Source organism: Durio zibethinus, chromosome 26 (genome assembly GCF_047325235.1).
Source record: "Durio zibethinus cultivar Kanyao isolate XHJ-2024 chromosome 26, ASM4732523v1, whole genome shotgun sequence".
In the NCBI taxonomy this organism is placed as follows: Eukaryota; Viridiplantae; Streptophyta; class Magnoliopsida; order Malvales; family Malvaceae; genus Durio; species Durio zibethinus.
In genome coordinates, this window is record NC_143187.1 from 3,595,292 (window position 1) to 3,617,315 (window position 22,024).

General features: G+C 31.4%; 2 long non-coding RNA genes and 7 other non-coding genes across 9 annotated transcripts; all 9 read left to right on the plus strand.

Moving 5' to 3' along the window:
• The first annotated feature begins 758 nt into the window (after nucleotides 1–758).
• Nucleotides 759–3,098, plus strand: LOC149511181 (uncharacterized). Its single transcript, XR_016334273.1, has 3 exons — nucleotides 759–1,358; nucleotides 2,116–2,176; nucleotides 2,253–3,098. It is a non-coding gene; the product is annotated as an uncharacterized LOC149511181 (long non-coding RNA).
• On the plus strand, nucleotides 1,180–1,340 carry LOC149511182 (U1 spliceosomal RNA). Its single transcript, XR_016334479.1, has one exon. It is a non-coding gene; the product is annotated as a U1 spliceosomal RNA (small nuclear RNA).
• A 335-nt stretch (nucleotides 3,099–3,433) lies between the features above and the next one.
• Nucleotides 3,434–3,633, plus strand: LOC149511183 (U2 spliceosomal RNA). The gene has a single exon (XR_016334491.1). It is a non-coding gene; the product is annotated as a U2 spliceosomal RNA (small nuclear RNA).
• A 5,078-nt stretch (nucleotides 3,634–8,711) lies between these two features.
• On the plus strand, nucleotides 8,712–8,929 carry LOC149511184 (small nucleolar RNA U3). The gene has a single exon (XR_016334430.1). It is a non-coding gene; the product is annotated as a small nucleolar RNA U3 (small nucleolar RNA).
• A 1,902-nt stretch (nucleotides 8,930–10,831) lies between these two features.
• Nucleotides 10,832–11,028, plus strand: LOC149511185 (U2 spliceosomal RNA). Its single transcript, XR_016334480.1, has one exon. It is a non-coding gene; the product is annotated as a U2 spliceosomal RNA (small nuclear RNA).
• A 1,563-nt stretch (nucleotides 11,029–12,591) lies between these two features.
• LOC149511186 (U2 spliceosomal RNA) lies at nucleotides 12,592–12,787 on the plus strand. The gene has a single exon (XR_016334475.1). It is a non-coding gene; the product is annotated as a U2 spliceosomal RNA (small nuclear RNA).
• A 2,576-nt stretch (nucleotides 12,788–15,363) lies between these two features.
• On the plus strand, nucleotides 15,364–16,907 carry LOC149511187 (uncharacterized). Its single transcript, XR_016334337.1, has 3 exons — nucleotides 15,364–15,963; nucleotides 16,721–16,781; nucleotides 16,858–16,907. It is a non-coding gene; the product is annotated as an uncharacterized LOC149511187 (long non-coding RNA).
• Nucleotides 15,785–15,945, plus strand: LOC149511188 (U1 spliceosomal RNA). Its single transcript, XR_016334490.1, has one exon. It is a non-coding gene; the product is annotated as a U1 spliceosomal RNA (small nuclear RNA).
• A 1,131-nt stretch (nucleotides 16,908–18,038) lies between the features above and the next one.
• Nucleotides 18,039–18,238, plus strand: LOC149511189 (U2 spliceosomal RNA). Its single transcript, XR_016334492.1, has one exon. It is a non-coding gene; the product is annotated as a U2 spliceosomal RNA (small nuclear RNA).
• The last annotated feature ends 3,786 nt before the right edge of the window (nucleotides 18,239–22,024 follow it).

The window sequence follows — 22,024 nt, forward strand, 5'->3', positions numbered from 1 at the left end:
CGACATCGTTTGATCAGTTTGAGGAGGATAAAGACTAATCTCTCTTGAACCATGAAGATCCAGTGCTAGTCCCCTCTCCCTCCTCTATCCTCAATCAATTCTCTTCTATGTTTTATTTTATTTTATTTTATTTTTAATTTTTTTAAAAATTATTCATATTTTAAATTTTAAAAAAAAATTTAGATTTTGAAAGTAAAAAATAAATTTTCAATATTTTAAAAAAGTTTTAGTTTTAGTTTTTTTTTTAATTATGTCATGTGATAGTCGAATTACTCTCACATAATATCCCCGTGTCATTTATGTGTGTAATATATACCTCATATTCAATTTTCATTGGTTAATTGCATCATTAATTTTTGTGTTAAATTATTCAACAAAATGATACATGAATTAAAAATTGAGGTATTACATTAGACATTTTTTAATTATTTAGGGGTCGTGAATATTGTCCGAATGCTTTTACTTACTTCATTAAACAATATTTAAAAAAAAAAACATAAATGTTTTAATCTTATTCATCTAATATAATTTTGAGGATGTTATAAATATTTGCTTGTAGTGTGTATTTTCAAAATTTTATAACCCTAAAATCATTGGATTTGCTAGTTAAAATTCCAAACTAAAATGGAAAGGGAAATTAAAGATCCATTACTAGAAGCATGAGATTCTAAAAGACAACTAATTTTTGTCAAAGAAGTGAAGAAACCCTTTGTCTGTCATACTAGGAAAAATGTTGCTTGAATCCTTGAACATTAACAACAAATTAAAAGTTAAAACACTAAAAGCTCATATACGACAAAAGCTGTTGTCTATCCATAAATCTGATATTTTGCAAGCAATTATTGTTTATGATTAAATTTTGCAAGAAATCTGATAGAATTTGACATATTATAAGGCTAGGAGTGGTCAAATGTAAGGTTTTATTTGCTTTTCCTAGAACTAGTTGAGGGGAACTTCTTGATGTTCATATGTCCCACCAATAAATTGCCGAAATAAATCAAAGAATTATCAACTTCAAATTGGTCGATAATAATCTGTTACCAACATGCTATATATATTTACCTCACCAATCCATGAGATCTAGGTAGTTAAGGCTTTACTCAATCCCATCTCAAAACCGAACAGCAAAGGAAAGTGTGGTTGGCTCTACAAAAGAGATTGGAGTGGCTACTTAAAACCATACTTACCTGGACGGGGTTATGGGGTGATCAAGAAAACTCATGGCCTAGGACAATGACCTCCATTGCACTTGGGAGGGGTGCTGCCCTAAGGTCTCCCCAAGTGGGAGAGCCTACGTCATAATTTGTGGCAGTTGGGGCCTGCGTTCGCGCGGCCCCTATCCAGTTTGAAGTATAAAGGTTCGTCTATGACTTCCGTAATAACATTTAATAATTTTCTCTCCGCTTTCTTGGCATGCTTACTGAAGATGATTGAACTTGATTGAAAAAACTTCATTTAAGTCCGATCCAATTGTCTTTTTGTCCTTGTAACTATTGAAGCTGTAGAAGATCGTTCTCATTTAGTGTTCATCTGGCTGAGATGGTAGCATTGCTGTCTGACTTAAACTCTTTTTTGTGCCTTACTTTAATTTCTTTGTCAATCTCCACATAATTCGGCTCAATTTTACAAGTTAGAACTCTACATTAGCAATGAACTTTTTGTTTAAATTGATACCATGGGCACATACCTCCAGCCATGCATACAATCCATAAACACGTTTTTATTTCAATAGCAATTATTAAGGCGCTGGCATCCAGTGGAAGAGATGAAACTTATCAATTATGATATCTTAGATTAGATTTTAAGTTGGCCAATATATTTGATTATTTAAAAGGGTATTTTTAGTTGGAGATAACACTAGCTTGTTATTTCTGAATTGCATAATTATTGAGCTTGTAGTACTGTTATTTTTTGGCGCTTAGGGCCATGACGCATCTAGTGTTAATATATATATAGATATATACAAGTGAACATTTGCTGTTCTTAGCAAAATATTAGTTCAACATAGGGCGCTTAAGCATAATTCAGCTTTCAGAACTGCAATTGAATGTAGTGCGAAATAAAAACTTTTAGCCTTGTTGGACTTAACCTATAGTCTACTTTGTGTATCTGCAGAGCCAAGAAGAAAAGCCTTTAGAGCAATGCGTCTGCCATGTTGATCTTGATTCGAGTTAAGGTAATCCTACAGAAAATACAACAAATAATTAGTAGTTAGTAGGAGTAACTTTTTTCATTTTTTGTTTTTCTGTCAGTCAGTTGGGAGGGAGCTAATAGAACCAAAGTTAATGAAAATGAAAAGGACAACAATGTCAAGTCTGTTTTGGTGTTGGTGTACTTTTAGTTTTGGCATTATTCAGGTCAGCCCTTTGGGATATACCAATGCCAGAATTGAATGTGTTCATTTTTACATTGTAGTTTGATCAACTCTTAAAAATGTCTTTAGACCTTTTTACGACACTTGAGAGCTATGTGTCTGTTGCTTAGATACTAATGCAAGACTGCAAATAATAGTAAAACTTTTGGCAAGTTAGCTTTACTTTTTTGTGTACATAATTGATAAATCTAATAGTTATTTAACGACATGCCTATGTCAATCACTTGAAAGAAAAGTGATCAGAGCACAAAGGAGAGAGGATCTAAAGTTTGGTTGATGAACAATAACCTTGTGATCGGAGCGAGATTAACTTATACTTGGCCCCTGCCCTACCAACCGAAGCAGTAGGGGATCGTTCTCAGTTGGTTCTCACCCAGCATAGGATGGTCATAAGGTTGTCTGACAGACTCCCACAATTTTTTTTTCAAAAAAACTTTGAACGATTCCGGTAAGTTTGAAGCTATATATATACATTTGCAATGCAATCACTGCAAACCAATTTAGTTGTTTAAGTAAAACTCTTCATATATGGCCAGTATTTCATGAAACAATTAAAACTGGACACTATTTGAAGAAGCATTTGGGAGAATTGATTTTGGATTTCCCAGTTGCCCAATTGGTAATGAATCAAATTTGCAATGACAGCTTAGCAGCATCCAGAAAAAACATGCTTACCCAAGCGAATTCGATTGTTTACACCATTGGTCCAAGGAAATTTGTGATGTTAATGCTTGATTTTCTGCTACAACTTGGTTGATTATTTAAATATTTATTTTTTAGTTATTAGCTCAAGTTCTTAAAGAGCAAGTAGGTTTACCCAGGCTAACTTAGTCTGACGCAGAGAAGGTGAAATATTTTGCTTTAGCTAAAAATGACTTCACCTTGCACCAAAGGAATAACAAATTAAAGAGCTCCTCAATAGAAATGAGAATAATTTTCATGTGCAAATACGTTAGGGTAAGAGTTCCTTTCACCAAGTTCATATCCCATATCCAGAGCCCAAGCCAAGGATCATGCCAAGGTTCGATATTAAAGAAAATCCGAGCCTCAAAATATCTCATACCTTTCTCGACCTTTTGGCTAAGATCAACTGTAGTATCTGTTTTTATCAGTTTAATATCTGATACGTGGGTCAATGCCCCACATGATATTAAATTAATTTTTTTAGAGGGAGAGTCCATCATAGTAGCTTGCTACTGGTGCCACGGGTCGAGATTCAACCTCCAGGTCTGCGCGGCTCCAGGACCTTGGCATGCACTCATCCGGCGTCCCAAATCAGCCTACCTATCACGATTCACACCCTTGTGAGGTATTGTCTACTCTAGTCCCTCTAGCCTTACGATTTTATCCTACAAAAGACGCCTCACAAGGAAGAGAATGTGTGAACCTTTATATCGTAAAACCAACTCTAGTACTCATCTGATGTGGGATTTCTGGCTTCACTTAAGGATCGTGACACTGGGACTCTCGATAGTTGCCTTTGCGTTGCACTACAGCACAGGCTTGGGCACCCCACCAAATCCAATTCTAGTTGATAGCGGTAGAGGGTAGCTAATTGGGCAAAAATTGAATTCAGCAACTTATCAATTAGGTTTTACTAGCATACAAATAGGAGGAAGAAAGTGTAGAAGCCGAAAAGTGAGAAGAATGAAAGAAAATGGAAGAAAGATGGGAACAAGAGAAAAGCAAAATTATGAATTAAGTTTTAAGTGACATTTGGACTCAAAATCTTTTCGAAATAAGCCAATTCACAGAAAGAGTGACATGTTGAAGCTTTGGAGCGCATAATAATCGGTCTATTAAAGGCTTTTTGCAAGTTCAATGAGAAATTGTTGCCTACAAGCTTGTGGTCCTGAAATTGAAAAAAAAAAAAAAGAGCTTGCAAGGATATCATGACTAAGATATCTTGACGAAAGAAATTTTTTAAGTATAATCCAACTTATAGTTTTAATTTTTTAATCAGATGATTAAAATTCTATGTCATATGGACTCAGATATGGGTATTTGTTTTTTGTATGCATATAAGCATAGACTCGCCATTTATTCAAGTTTTAGAGTCGTAAAGTTGATTAAAAATATGCAAAAATAAGATATGATGTGCAAATACGTTTTATAAAAATTTTTATTCGTGTGATCGACATCAGTTTACCTGTCTGAGAAGAAAAAAAGGGCACAATATCTCTTGAACCATGAAGATTGGCATTGGTCCCCCTTTCCCTTCTCTCTCATTGATTGATTCTCTTATTTCATTTTATTTTATTTTATTTCTACTTTGAATTTTTTAAAAAAATTTTCATATTTAAATATTTTTAAAAATTTTAGATTTTGAAATTTTAAAAAAGTTTTCTAGATTTTTAAAAAGTTTAATTTTTGTTTTGTTAATTATGACATGTGATAGTCGCATCACGATTACATAATTGCCGCATCTCTATATGTGTAATATTTGCATGTGTCAAATTTTTATTAGTTGATTGCATCATTAATTTTTGTTAATGGTGTTAAGTCATTAGGTAGATTGATACATGAATTAAAACTTGGGATATTACATTAAATATTTTTCAATAATTTAGGGGTTGTGAAAGATATTATCCCAATATTTTTATTTACTTCATTAAACAATTATTAAAAACATAAATGTTTTACTCATATTCATCTAATAAAATTTTGAGAATGTTATAAACATTCACTTTGAGTGTATATTTCCAAAATTTTATAACCCTAAAATCATTGGATTTGCTAGCAAGAATGCCACAATTGTTAAAATTCCAAACTAATATGGAAAGAGAAATTAAAGATCCATTACTAGAAGCACCATGAGATTATAAAAGACAAGTAATTTTTGTCAAAGTGAAGAAACCCTTTGTGATCTGTCATTACAAGGAAAAATGCTACTTGAATCCTTGAACATTAACAACAAATTAATTTGGAAATAACAAATTTGCATTGCTTTGGAGGAGTTTTCTTTTGTCATATTAACGTTTCGAGGTTATATGTATTGACCATTAAATATAGGCGTCAAATTTACAATCTTATCTTTGACTTCTTTTCCATGGAATATTTATTTTGTTTTTTGAAAAAAAAATTCAAATACAATTTCATGCTCTATTGAACTATATCTAACAAGTCTTTTTTTTTTTTTTTGGAAAAATTCTCATAGATTAAAAAAAATAACTTATTAATACATGCCTATCATGTAAATAGCAACTTGCAAGTCCAATAAATCACGGGATGAAGAATGAAAATTGTTATTTATATTAAATTAGAAGGAAAGGATTATTTTATTTTTTTCGACTTGTCTCTTTCATCTTTTAAATTTATTAAAATCAATAGTTAAAAAAAGGTATAAAAAGATGTAATTTTTTTTTATATAACTTAATCACTCCCCTAAATTAAATACTAATTGTCAAACGAATAAATTCGTAGATCCATCTCTGAACATAACTAAAGGAGTCACCACAAATCTTTTTTATTTATGTGTAATTAGCCACCTAAGTGAATCTATCATCCTAAGGATGTCCTAAGCTTGACCAAGGATCCCTAAAAGAATAGGTTTTGGTCTACGTTTCAAAACTAAGTTCGAGAGTTCAGTTATGCATGAGAAATATTATAATACCCTTGCAACGCCTATCTAAGGATGATACCAATTTAATTTTGTGTTATCCAAGCTTTAAAATATTTTTCTAATTTACCAAATAATTTAATTATTACAAATTGATCTTAAAATTACTCTAATCGTTTGGTAGTAAATTAAGATAATTTCCTCACCTTAGAGCAGTCATAGACACTCATGTCCCGCTCTGAAGAAACTTTGTCGTCAAATTCATTAACATATTTTTGTAGACATTATTTTTTAAAACAATCTATAAAATCCTCCAATCATTTGGTAGGATTTTATTTTAATGCATATCCCCCAATTGTCTGGTGGGATTTTTATTTGAAAACCTATTTACGAATTTTTTTTAAAAAAATTGTCATTAAATCTTCTAATGGTTTGATAAAATTTAACTTAGAAATTTAAATCCTCCAATAATTTAGTAGGATTTAAAAATTATTTTTCAAAAATTCATTATGAAATTCTCCAATCGTTCGGTAGAATTCATAATTCAAGATTTAAATCCTCTAATCATTTGGTAGGAATCATAAATTTATTATAAAATTTTATTTTAAATATGCATAAAAGAAAAAAGAGAATGAACTAAGTAACAAAAATTGATATACAAATAAAGAAGAAGAAAAATAGAAATTACCTTGTCTTCTTTTTTGTTTCTCTACAAAATAGCCTATGGCTTCGCTAGCCCCCTCGCCTGTGGTGATTAATTTTCTTTTTGGTATAAGCAAAAATCAAATAGAAACCTAAAACATATATAACCGAAACCCTTGAAAACTTTGCTATAAAAATTTTATGTTGAATACCTCTTTTTTATGTGTCTTCCAACTTTTTTCTTTAATACAAAACTCTCAAGAGAAAATTCTAATTATCTAAACCCAAAACACCAGAAAAAATTATAAAAAAACTTTTAATTTTTTTTTTTGTTTTTTTTTACACACTTTCTCTTGATTTTTTTAATTGATTCTTAATTCTTTTTAATTGAACTTAGTGGGGGTCTTTTTATAGGCTTCTAATCCCAATTACAATAGTAAAATGAGTTTTCTTGGTATGAATCTTCCAATCAACTTTAATCTTGGATTTTTAATCCAAATCCATCTCTCAAACTAATTTCCCTTTACAATCCTTTTTAAATTAGAACACTTTCAATTCAACAACTCAATTAGAATTAAACCCTTTTCAAATTTCAATAAAACAATTTTTCGTTTTTTTAAATAACAATAATAACTCTAAACTAAATATACTACCAAAAATAAATAAATAAATAAATTCAAAAACATAATCTTAAAATATAAATTCACCCTGAACTAAATAGAGTGTCTACACTATTATATGGATCACACTTTTTTTTAATTTGATGCATGAAAATTATTATTAAATTAAAAAATCTAATACAATGATATCATATATAAAATTCTTAATGAACTAATTTTAGCCGGTCAAACAAATCCATTATAGTTTTGATAACATATAATGCTATTTATAAATTAGTAAATTATTTTGTAATTTATACAATCAAATTAAAAATAAATTGGAATATCTTAATTTTTCTTTCACCATGACCATACCTATACGCATTTTCAATCATTCAATTTTTCTTATTCATTCTATTTTATTTTTTTGGTTTAAAAATAGTTTATATTCCTTTTTTTTTGTTTAATTATATTGCTATCATTTCTCTCCCTTTTTTTTATTCTTATTAATTTGACATTTAAAACCATTCAAATGAGTTACAATAGTTTTTTTTTGTTCCTCTTTTTGCTCATAAGACATAACTCATTAGGCAAGTTTCCTTTATTTAAAATTTTGAGAGAGAAAAATCACCTAATTATTTTGATGGCATGATGTGAGAACATCACAAGAAAACCATAATTAATGTAGTTCCAATGCAGAATCCAGATTCTCTATATTGATTACATAGTGTAAAATACAAAACATGTTCTTAAAAACCAACCCTGGAAAGCTCATAATCTTTTTGAGAGGTTTCAATCCTTATATAAGTTTGTTTTGTCAATAATGAATAATGGTAACACAATTTGAAAACATAATTTCTCTTTTTCAAAAAAAAATTTATTTTTAAAAGCTTTATGCTTATTAACATAATTTTGCATTGAATTTTAAAAAAATGACCAAACAAATCAATTAGCGCAATTCTCATTATATATAATAATATTTAAAAAATAATACATTTATAATTTAAACAATGAATTAAATTTTGATTCAATCGAATGTATATGTGTTTTTGTTCAAACTGTTAAATTTAAATTTCTCTAATATAAAATACAGTAATAATAAAATAATAATAAGATTTATAACATATAATTCTATTTTTTAAAGTTTTAATGCCGTTGTGAAAAGTGTCAAGGTGTGGTTTTGTAAGCCTAGGTGGATGCAGCGGTAAGTTTCCTCCAGGCAAAAGCACAACTCTTGAGGCTATATGTCTGTTGCCTAGATACTAATCCATACTGCAAAAGCTATGTTAGGTAGAAAAAGGGGAAATGTTTTACTTCCAAGGAAAAAAAAATAGAAATGTGGTATAGCTGTTAAACTAGACATGCTAGGAAGAAAAAAATGGAAATGTTTTACTTCCAGATCCTGTTAATTTCTCTCTGCTCTGCTAATTTTCTAACAAACCTAGGCCAAATAATGCTGACCACCGCGAAGCAGTCATATAGTCTCACATGGAAAAGACAGATGAGTTCTGGATGGCATTTATATGAGGAAGAAGGTACGATCTTACTTACACAGGATCTGTTCTATAGGTTCGTACTTCTGTATCCTTTAGCACAAAGGAGACAGGATCTCAAGTCTGGTTGATGAAACAAGGCCTTGTAATCAGAGCGTGCTTAACCGCTTCCTAGACCTCGTTTACCAGCATGAGCAGTAAAAGATCGTTCTCAGCACGGTGTTTAACTAGCTGAGATGGTCACAAAGTTGTCTGACAGACTTTGCTAATCCTTTTTGCAAGTTAGTTGTTTTGAGTAAAAAACTTTTCAAACACGCCTGTACTGCACAAGTAAACTGATGAAAGAAGTTAAAATTGGTATGTTTTATATAGAAACATTTGCGGAATTGATTTTAGAATTGTCCAATTGGAAGTTAAAACTTCTTGCTAATTTTTTTCATGCTGCTGAACCACTTTTATTTGCATTTCAAGTTTGTCTATTATGTGTTTTAATCAATTATTAAAATGATGGCTATGCTGAGAGGTTTATCTAAGAATCATGGTAAATAGGTTCCATATAATATGTTGAGAGGTTTAATATCCAATTTCCATGTTTCAGTGAAAGATGGACTTAAATCCTTTCTAAGGGATTGAATAATATATTTAATTTAATCTTTTTATTTTCAGATCACATCCAATTATAAAGTATTGGAGTAGTATCGATGAATTTTCTTTTTTAATAAAAAAAGTGGTTTAAGAATAGAAGAAAAAGAATAATATCATTTAATTGATCAGTTCAATATCAGTTGCAACAAGATTAACAACTTGTATGATATTAAAAAATTAGATCATTTACATCCTCAATCCAAAGAAATTGTGATTTTAATGCTTCATTTTGTTACAATTTGGGTGACTTTTTTTAGCTCAATCTGTTAACTAGTTATTTGACGGGTAGAGTCAAAGCGTGCGCCATTGAGAGCAAGGGCCTCATGTGAGAAGGAGGTCCACAGCATCATAGCTGACCGAAAAGTGAGGCAGAAGGACTACCAACCAAGACAGGAGTACTTGGTGCGCTGGAAAGGACTTTCAGACAGTGAGGCGAGCTGGGAACCAGCAGAGAACTTATGGTAGCTTGGGGACCATATTAGGTAGTACCATGTAGAGGACAAATCGAAGGCGTTGCGCAATCAGGTGGGGGAGAATGTCACGCCCTGGGCGGGCATGCCAGGCACACCAGCACGTGCACCCGATGTTGAAGCTCGCCCACCAGGCGCACTGGCGGGGGTTTACGCACAAGGCCTTAGAGATATGGCTAAACCATCCGCACACCCTGCAGGCCAGCCCGCACGACCATGGCCTAGCCTGAATAATGCCCGTACCACATCCAAAAGGGCCCAATAGGGGAGATACGCAAGGGGATCTTCTAAAAGCTCACAAGATCAGCAGGAGCCTTCTAGCAGATCTGGTTCACCCTATAATTCAGGAGATAGAATCCTGATTGATTGTAATCTTTGTAATTCCTTAATTTTAGCTTTCATTCTAAAGATTTAGCCATAAGTGTAGCTGGGAGCCTCAACTATAAATAGAGGGCTACTCCACCCTCATTTGTACATCATCATACACACTTCTGTTTCAGTAATACAGAGCATATTTTCAGCAATTCTCTTGTTCTTTTGTTTCTCTCAAACTTGCGCATTCTACCATTCCCATTGTTCTAGTGCCCACGCGCTTGTGTTTTAGGCTAACTTAAGCTAGAAGGAGGCGATTCCAAGCCTAAGGCCGCATGGATTTTGAGCCTAAGGTCAGAGCACGTGACATGTGGCCTTGAGAGTTGAGACCATGAAATTATTTGTTTTAGTTGAGATGACTTTAGTTTCCTTTGAAAAATTAACAAAGATTACCGCAATATTCCAAAGTTATGCTCCAAAGTCTGGTTTCATAGACATCGAAAAATATTTCTTGTACAAATACATCAACGTGCCACATGCAGAAAATTTGTAAGATAAATTATATAAATGTACAAACACTTCATTGAGGTACTGTATGGTTATTTTTTGTATCATAAAAAATTTGTACATAAAAGATATAAGTTCTTTCAAATAAGTTTGCATCCCATATTAAAAGCATAAGCTAGAGGTGATGCTGAGTTGCATTATAAAAAAAAAATCAAGACGCAAACCAACTCATACCTTTCTCGGCCTTTTGGCTAAGATCAAGTGTAGTATCTGTTCTTATCAGTTTAATATCTGATACGTGAGTCATTGACTCACATGATATTAAATAAATTTTTTTAGGGAGAGAGTCCATTACAGTAGCTTGCTACTAGGATTCTCCGAGTGTCGTTCTTGTGTCGCACTACAGCAAGAGTCTGGCACATCCCGCCAATTGTAGTTTAAGTTTTTCTTTAAAAAAGAGGGCCTTGCGCACTCTATGAATTCTAGTTATAAAGTTTTTTGCTTTAGAGGTAGTGACAGAGCATCTTACTACTTTTTCGCCAAATGGTTTTCTTTCTTGCGTGCTGGAAAACGAAAGCAGAATGTCATGACTTGATTAAGACTTTTTCTGCCACATCGATACATGAATGGGAGGTATCGAATCTACTTTTCTAAAAGCAAGATTTTTTAAAATTTTTTTTGAGATTATAATATAAATTATAACTAGAATTGAATATTATATTATTGAATAATCAATTAATCAACCAATCAACAAATTAAAATATAAGTACACAAATTCAACATACGAACTCAAATATAATAAGATTTGAAAATCAAATAAATAGTCAAGCAACAAATTAAAATATAATTAAATAAATTCATCATAAAATTAAAATAAACTCATACACGGTGAGACTTGAATTTAGAATAAAATTAATATAAAGTTTGTGAATTTCTTTTAGAAAATGATTTAATAAAAATTTTAATAAAATATTTTAATCGATAGATTGATAGAATTTAATATGAATGACAATAATATGTAAAAAATTATTAAAAATATTATTTATAATTCAAATTTAATCTATACTTATTTAATAAAAATTCTGTCAATATTTTTGCAAAAAATATTCATTTAAAAATATATCAAAATTTATTAAAAAATTATCAATATTTACATATTTAATCTATGTAACAAAACCTTTTAATTTATGTATTTTGATTTTCAATTTAGACTTCATTAATCGTTTCTAATAAAATTTTTTATAAATTTGACCTAAACACTTCATTTAAGTCTTTTGAACCTTACGGAAGAGGATTATTTCTTTTTTATTGGAGGAAGATAATTTCCGAAATAATTATTATACAAGGTACATATAGATATCTCAAATAAAACATTAGATTTTAAATTTTTTATATATATGCATTTGCAATGCAATCACAGCTAACCAATTCAATTATTTAAGTGAAACTTTTAAAAAATGGCCAGTATTTGATGAAAAAAGTTAAAACTGGAACTAATTGAAGAAGCATTTGGGAGAATTGATTTTAGATTTCCCAGTTACCCAATTGGTAAAAATGAATCTAATTTGCAACGACAGCTTAGCAGCATCCAAAAAAAAACATGCTTACCCGAGTGAATTCGATTGTTTACACCATTGATCTAAGGAAATCTGTGATGTTAATGCTTGATTCTCTGCTACAATTTGGGTGATTTTTTAAATATTTGTCATTTAGTTATTAGCTCAAGTTCTTAGAGAACAATTAGTTTTACCCAAGCTAACTTAATCTGACGCAGAGATGGGGAAATTTTTTGTTTTAGCTAAAACGATTCACCTTGCACCAAAGGAATAACAAATTAAGGAACACGGCAGTAGACATCAGAATAATTTTCATGTGCAAATACATCAGAGTAGGAGTTCTTTTAACTAAGTTCAGATCCCACATCCAGAGCCCAAGCCAAGGGTCACGCCAAGGTTCGATATAAAAGACAATCCGAGCCACAAAACAACTCATACCTTTCTCGGCCTTTTGGCTAAGATCAAGTGTAGTATCTGTTCTTATCAGTTTAATATCTGATACGTGGGTCAATGACCCACATGATATTAAATTAATTTTTTTAGGGGGAGAGTCCATCACAGTAGCTTGCTACTGGGAATCTCGAGCGTCGCTTTTGCGTTGCACTACAGCACAGGCCTGGCGCACCCCACCAATATTAGTTCAATATTCGAAACCGTCTAACCATAACTAAATGGGTAAGAACCAATTTCAGCAGCTCGGCAAATAGGTTTTATAGTACATACAGATAGGGGGAAGAAAGAGTAGAAGCTACAAGCAAGAAAATGGAAGAAAGATGGGAACGAGTGCATGATTAATCGGTCTATTAGAGGCTTTTGCCAAGTTGAATAAGAAATTGTTGCCTAAAGCTTGTCATACCGAAATTGAAAAAAATAAAATAAAAGAGCTTGTAAGGATATCATGATAATAGAAATCTAAAACATAATTTTTTTAAGCATAGTCCAACTTATAATTTCAATCTTTTCTTATAATTTCGATCTTTTTAATCAGATGAATGAAATTAAACGTTATATGAACTCAGATATGGATATCCGTTATTCGTATCTACGTATCAAACTCGTCTTTTGTGCAAATTTTAGACTCACAAAGTTGACTAAAAATGTGAAAAAATAAAATATGATGTGCAAATACTTCTTATAAAAAAATTTATTGGTGTTAACGACATTAGTTTACTTGACTGAGAAGCATAAAGGTCAATCTTTATTGAACCATAAGGATTGGCACTGGTCCCCCTCTCCCTTCTCTCTCTCCTTAATTGATTCTCTTTTTTTTTTTTTATTCCTTTTTTTACTTTGAATTTTTAAAAATTTTTTCACATTTTAATTGTTTAAAATATTTTAGATTTCAAAAATTAAAAATTTTTTTCCAGATTTTTAAACAATTTTAGTTTTTTTAATTTTAATTATGACTTGTGATAGTCGCATCACTGTTAGATAATAGCTGCTTATCTCTATCACGGACCTAAGGAGCAGTTTTGAATCTCACATCGACTGTGTACTAAAGTTGGTAATGGGATATAAGGGTTCACACCACCACCTGTTCGTTAGGCACCTTTTGTGGGACAAAACCATGAGGCGAAGGAGGTTAAAGCGGACAATACCTCACAAGGGTGTGAACCATAACAATTAGGCTGATTTGGGACATCGAGTGAGTCCATGCTCGACTCCTGGAGTCACGAGCCTGGAGGTTGAGTCTCGGCTCGTAACAAGTGGTATTAGAGCCATCTCTGGGGTACTAGCGATTTGCCACCGAGGATGATGGGCCTTCATTGGAGTGGGGATGTCACGGACCTAAGGAAGAGTCTCGAATCCCACATCGACTGTGTTGGCTTTCGTTGGAGTGAGGGAGGATGTCACGAACTTAAGGAAGAGTTATGAATCCCACATCGACTGTGTACTAGAGTTAGTCATTAGATATAAGGGTTCACATCACCACTTCCTTATGAGGCGTCTTTTGTGGGATAAGGGAGCCAAAACGGATAATATCTTACAAATGTGTGAATCGTGACAGTTAGGCTAATTTGGGATGCCGGATGAGTCCATGCTTGGGTCGTGGAGCCGCGCGAGCCTGGAGGTTGAATCTCGACCCATGACATCTCTACATATGTAATATGTATCATCAATTTCTATTAATGGTGTTAAGTCATCGGGTAAGATTGATACATTACATTAAACATTTTTCAATAATTTGGGGGGTTGTGAAGGATATTATCCCAAAGCTTTTATTTATTTCAGTGAACAATATATTAAAAACATAAATGCTTTAATCATATTCATCTAATATAATTAGAAACATAATTTTTTTAAGCATAGTCCAACTTATAATTTTATATGTATATAAGTATCAGACTCGCCATTTATTCAAATTTTAAAAGCACAAAGTTCACTAAAAATATTAAAAAATAAGATATGATGTGCAAATTTGCCTTATAAAAATTTTTATTAGTGATCGACATCGTTTGATCAGTTTGAGGAGGATAAAGACTAATCTCTCTTGAACCATGAAGATCCAGTGCTAGTCCCCTCTCCCTCCTCTATCCTCAATCAATTCTCTTCTATGTTTTATTTTATTTTATTTTATTTTTAATTTTTTTAAAAATTATTCATATTTTAAATTTTAAAAAAAAATTTAGATTTTGAAAGTAAAAAATAAATTTTCAATATTTTAAAAAAGTTTTAGTTTTAGTTTTTTTTTTTAATTATGTCATGTGATAGTCGAATTACTCTCACATAATATCCCCGTGTCATTTATGTGTGTAATATATACCTCATATTCAATTTTCATTGGTTAATTGCATCATTAATTTTTGTGTTAAATTATTCAACAAAATGATACATGAATTAAAAATTGAGGTATTACATTAGACATTTTTTAATTATTTAGGGGTCGTGAATATTGTCCGAATGCTTTTACTTACTTCATTAAACAATATTTAAAAAAAAAAACATAAATGTTTTAATCTTATTCATCTAATATAATTTTGAGGATGTTATAAATATTTGCTTGTAGTGTGTATTTTCAAAATTTTATAACCCTAAAATCATTGGATTTGCTAGTTAAAATTCCAAACTAAAATGGAAAGGGAAATTAAAGATCCATTACTAGAAGCATGAGATTCTAAAAGACAACTAATTTTTGTCAAAGAAGTGAAGAAACCCTTTGTCTGTCATACTAGGAAAAATGTTGCTTGAATCCTTGAACATTAACAACAAATTAAAAGTTAAAACACTAAAAGCTCATATACGACAAAAGCTGTTGTCTATCCATAAATCTGATATTTTGCAAGCAATTATTGTTTATGATTAAATTTTGCAAGAAATCTGATAGAATTTGACATATTATAAGGCTAGGAGTGGTCAAATGTAAGGTTTTATTTGCTTTTCCTAGAACTAGTTGAGGGGAACTTCTTGATGTTCATATGTCCCACCAATAAATTGCCGAAATAAATCAAAGAATTATCAACTTCAAATTGGTCGATAATAATCTGTTACCAACATGCTATATATATTTACCTCACCAATCCATGAGATCTAGGTAGTTAAGGCTTTACTCAATCCCATCTCAAAACCGAACAGCAAAGGAAAGTGTGGTTGGCTCTACAAAAGAGATTGGAGTGGCTACTTAAAACCATACTTACCTGGACGGGGTTATGGGGTGATCAAGAAAACTCATGGCCTAGGACAATGACCTCCATTGCACTTGGGAGGGGTGCTGCCCTAAGGTCTCCCCAAGTGGGAGAGCCTACGTCATAATTTGTGGCAGTTGGGGCCTGCGTTCGCGCGGCCCCTATCCAGTTTGAAGTATAAAGGTTCGTCTATGACTTCCGTAATAACATTTAATAATTTTCTCTCCGCTTTCTTGGCATGCTTACTGAAGATGATTGAACTTGATTGAAAAAACTTCATTTAAGTCCGATCCAATTGTCTTTTTGTCCTTGTAACTATTGAAGCTGTAGAAGATCGTTCTCATTTAGTGTTCATCTGGCTGAGATGGTAGCATTGCTGTCTGACTTAAACTCTTTTTTGTGCCTTACTTTAATTTCTTTGTCAATCTCCACATAATTCGGCTCAATTTTACAAGTTAGAACTCTACATTAGCAATGAACTTTTTGTTTAAATTGATACCATGGGCACATACCTCCAGCCATGCATACAATCCATAAACACGTTTTTATTTCAATAGCAATTATTAAGGCGCTGGCATCCAGTGGAAGAGATGAAACTTATCAATTATGATATCTTAGATTAGATTTTAAGTTGGCCAATATATTTGATTATTTAAAAGGGTATTTTTAGTTGGAGATAACACTAGCTTGTTATTTCTGAATTGCATAATTATTGAGCTTGTAGTACTGTTATTTTTTGGCGCTTAGGGCCATGACGCATCTAGTGTTAATATATATATAGATATATACAAGTGAACATTTGCTGTTCTTAGCAAAATATTAGTTCAACATAGGGCGCTTAAGCATAATTCAGCTTTCAGAACTGCAATTGAATGTAGTGCGAAATAAAAACTTTTAGCCTTGTTGGACTTAACCTATAGTCTACTTTGTGTATCTGCAGAGCCAAGAAGAAAAGCCTTTAGAGCAATGCGTCTGCCATGTTGATCTTGATTCGAGTTAAGGTAATCCTACAGAAAATACAACAAATAATTAGTAGTTAGTAGGAGTAACTTTTTTCATTTTTTGTTTTTCTGTCAGTCAGTTGGGAGGGAGCTAATAGAACCAAAGTTAATGAAAATGAAAAGGACAACAATGTCAAGTCAGTTTTGGTGTTGGTGTACTTTTAGTTTTGGCATTATTCAGGTCAGCCCTTTGGGATATACCAATGCCAGAATTGAATGTGTTCATTTTTACATTGTAGTTTGATCAACTCTTAAAAATGTCTTTAGACCTTTTTACGACACTTGAGAGCTATGTGTCTGTTGCTTAGATACTAATGCAAGACTGCAAATAATAGTAAAACTTTTGGCAAGTTAGCTTTACTTTTTTGTGTACATAATTGATAAATCTAATAGTTATTTAACGACATGCCTATGTCAATCACTTGAAAGAAAAGTGATCAGAGCACAAAGGAGAGAGGATCTAAAGTTTGGTTGATGAACAATAACCTTGTGATCGGAGCGAGATTAACTTATACTTGGCCCCTGCCCTACCAACCGAAGCAGTAGGGGATCGTTCTCAGTTGGTTCTCACCCAGCATAGGATGGTCATAAGGTTGTCTGACAGACTCCCACAATTTTTTTTTCAAAAAAACTTTGAACGATTCCGGTAAGTTTGAAGCTATATATATACATTTGCAATGCAATCACTGCAAACCAATTTAGTTGTTTAAGTAAAACTCTTCATATATGGCCAGTATTTCATGAAACAATTAAAACTGGACACTATTTGAAGAAGCATTTGGGAGAATTGATTTTGGATTTCCCAGTTGCCCAATTGGTAATGAATCAAATTTGCAATGACAGCTTAGCAGCATCCAGAAAAAACATGCTTACCCAAGCGAATTCGATTGTTTACACCATTGGTCCAAGGAAATTTGTGATGTTAATGCTTGATTTTCTGCTACAACTTGGTTGATTATTTAAATATTTATTTTTTAGTTATTAGCTCAAGTTCTTAAAGAGCAAGTAGGTTTACCCAGGCTAACTTAGTCTGACGCAGAGAAGGTGAAATATTTTGCTTTAGCTAAAAATGACTTCACCTTGCACCAAAGGAATAACAAATTAAAGAGCTCCTCAATAGAAATGAGAATAATTTTCATGTGCAAATACGTTAGGGTAAGAGTTCCTTTCACCAAGTTCATATCCCATATCCAGAGCCCAAGCCAAGGATCATGCCAAGGTTCGATATTAAAGAAAATCCGAGCCTCAAAATATCTCATACCTTTCTCGACCTTTTGGCTAAGATCAACTGTAGTATCTGTTTTTATCAGTTTAATATCTGATACGTGGGTCAATGCCCCACATGATATTAAATTAATTTTTTTAGAGGGAGAGTCCATCATAGTAGCTTGCTACTGGTGCCACGGGTCGAGATTCAACCTCCAGGTCTGCGCGGCTCCAGGACCTTGGCATGCACTCATCCGGCGTCCCAAATCAGCCTACCTATCACGATTCACACCCTTGTGAGGTATTGTCTACTCTAGTCCCTCTAGCCTTACGATTTTATCCTACAAAAGACGCCTCACAAGGAAGAGAATGTGTGAACCTTTATATCGTAAAACCAACTCTAGTACTCATCTGATGTGGGATTTCTGGCTTCACTTAAGGATCGTGACACTGGGACTCTCGATAGTTGCCTTTGCGTTGCACTACAGCACAGGCTTGGGCACCCCACCAAATCCAATTCTAGTTGATAGCGGTAGAGGGTAGCTAATTGGGCAAAAATTGAATTCAGCAACTTATCAATTAGGTTTTACTAGCATACAAATAGGAGGAAGAAAGTGTAGAAGCCGGAAAGTGAGAAGAATGAAAGAAAATGGAAGAAAGATGGGAACAAGAGAAAAGCAAAATTATGAATTAAGTTCTAAGTGACATTTGGACTCAAAATCTTTTCGAAATAAGCCAATTCACAGAAAGAGTGACATGTTGAAGCTTTGGAGCGCATAATAATCGGTCTATTAAAGGCTTTTTGCAAGTTCAATGAGAAATTGTTGCCTACAAGCTTGTGGTCCTGAAATTGAAAAAAAAAAAAAGAGCTTGCAAGGATATCATGACTAAGACATCTTGACGAAAGAAATTTTTTAAGTATAATCCAACTTATAGTTTTAATTTTTTAATCAGATGATTAAAATTCTATGTCATATGGACTCAGATATGGGTATTTGTTTTTTGTATGCATATAAGCATAGACTCGCCATTTATTCAAGTTTTAGAGTCGTAAAGTTGATTAAAAATATGCAAAAATAAGATATGATGTGCAAATACGTTTTATAAAAATTTTTATTCGTGTGATCGACATCAGTTTACCTGTCTGAGAAGAAAAAAAGGGCACAATATCTCTTGAACCATGAAGATTGGCATTGGTCCCCCTTTCCCTTCTCTCTCATTGATTGATTCTCTTATTTCATTTTATTTTATTTTATTTCTACTTTGAATTTTTTAAAAAAATTTTCATATTTAAATATTTTTAAAAATTTTAGATTTTGAAATTTTAAAAAAGTTTTCTAGATTTTTAAAAAGTTTAATTTTTGTTTTGTTAATTATGACATGTGATAGTCGCATCACGATTACATAATTGCCGCATCTCTATATGTGTAATATTTGCATGTGTCAAATTTTTATTAGTTGATTGCATCATTAATTTTTGTTAATGGTGTTAAGTCATTAGGTAGATTGATACATGAATTAAAACTTGGGATATTACATTAAATATTTTTCAATAATTTAGGGGTTGTGAAAGATATTATCCCAATATTTTTATTTACTTCATTAAACAATTATTAAAAACATAAATGTTTTACTCATATTCATCTAATAAAATTTTGAGAATGTTATAAACATTCACTTTGAGTGTATATTTCCAAAATTTTATAACCCTAAAATCATTGGATTTGCTAGCAAGAATGCCACAATTGTTAAAATTCCAAACTAATATGGAAAGAGAAATTAAAGATCCATTACTAGAAGCACCATGAGATTATAAAAGACAAGTATTTTTTGTCAAAGTGAAGAAACCCTTTGTGATCTGTCATTACAAGGAAAAATGCTACTTGAATCCTTGAACATTAACAACAAATTAATTTGGAAATAACAAATTTGCATTGCTTTGGAGGAGTTTTCTTTTGTCATATTAACGTTTCGAGGTTATATGTATTGACCATTAAATATAGGCATCAAATTTACAATCTTATCTTTGACTTCTTTTCCATGGAATATTTATTTTGTTTTTTGAAAAAAAAATTCAAATACAATTTCATGCTCTATTGAACTATATCTAACAAGTCTTTTTTTTTTTTTTTTGGAAAAATTCTCATAGATTAAAAAAAATAACTTATTAATACATGCCTATCATGTAAATAGCAACTTGCAAGTCCAATAAATCACGGGATGAAGAATGAAAATTGTTATTTATATTAAATTAGAAGGAAGGGATTATTTTATTTTTTTCGACTTGTCTCTTTCATCTTTTAAATTTATTAAAATCAATAGTTAAAAAAAGGTATAAAAAGATGTAATTTTTTTTATATAACTTAATCACTCCCCTAAATTAAATACTAATTGTCAAACGAATAAATTCGTAGATCCATCTCTGAACATAACTAAAGGAGTCACCACAAATCTTTTTTATTTATGTGTAATTAGCCACCTAAGTGAATCTATCATCCTAAGGATGTCCTAAGCTTGACCAAGGATCCCTAAAAGAATAGGTTTTGGTCTACGTTTCAAAACTAAGTTCAAGAGTTCAGTTATGCATGAGAAATATTATAATACCCTTGCAACGCCTATCTAAGGATGATACCAATTTAATTTTGTGTTATCCAAGCTTTAAAATATTTTTCTAATTTACCAAATAATTTAATTATTACAAATTGATCTTAAAATTACTCTAATCGTTTGGTAGTAAATTAAGATAATTTCCTCACCTTAGAGCAGTCATAGACACTCATGTCCCGCTCTGAAGAAACTTTGTCGTCAAATTCATTAACATATTTTTGTAGACATTATTTTTTAAAACAATCTATAAAATCCTCCAATCATTTGGTAGGATTTTATTTTAATGCATATCCCCCAATTGTCTGGTGGGATTTTTATTTGAAAACCTATTTACGAATTTTTTTTAAAAAAATTGTCATTAAATCTTCTAATGGTTTGATAAAATTTAACTTAGAAATTTAAATCCTCCAATAATTTAGTAGGATTTAAAAATTATTTTTCAAAAATTCATTATGAAATTCTCCAATCGTTCGGTAGAATTCATAATTCAAGATTTAAATCCTCTAATCATTTGGTAGGAATCATAAATTTATTATAAAATTTTATTTTAAATATGCATAAAAGAAAAAAGAGAATGAACTAAGTAACAAAAATTGATATACAAATAAAGAAGAAGAAAAATAGAAATTACCTTGTCTTCTTTTTTGTTTCTCTACAAAATAGCCTATGGCTTCGCTAGCCCCCTCGCCTGTGGTGATTAATTTTCTTTTTGGTATAAGCAAAAATCAAATAGAAACCTAAAACATATATAACCGAAACCCTTGAAAACTTTGCTATAAAAATTTTATGTTGAATACCTCTTTTTTATGTGTCTTCCAACTTTTTTCTTTAATACAAAACTCTCAAGAGAAAATTCTAATTATCTAAACCCAAAACACCAGAAAAAATTATAAAAAAACTTTTAATTTTTTTTTTGTTTTTTTTTACACACTTTCTCTTGATTTTTTTAATTGATTCTTAATTCTTTTTAATTGAACTTAGTGGGGGTCTTTTTATAGGCTTCTAATCCCAATTACAATAGTAAAATGAGTTTTCTTGGTATGAATCTTCCAATCAACTTTAATCTTGGATTTTTAATCCAAATCCATCTCTCAAACTAATTTCCCTTTACAATCCTTTTTAAATTAGAACACTTTCAATTCAACAACTCAATTAGAATTAAACCCTTTTCAAATTTCAATAAAACAATTTTTCGTTTTTTTAAATAACAATAATAACTCTAAACTAAATATACTACCAAAAATAAATAAATAAATAAATTCAAAAACATAATCTTAAAATATAAATTCACCCTGAACTAAATAGAGTGTCTACACTATTATATGGATCACACTTTTTTTTAATTTGATGCATGAAAATTATTATTAAATTAAAAAATCTAATACAATGATATCATATATAAAATTCTTAATGAACTAATTTTAGCCGGT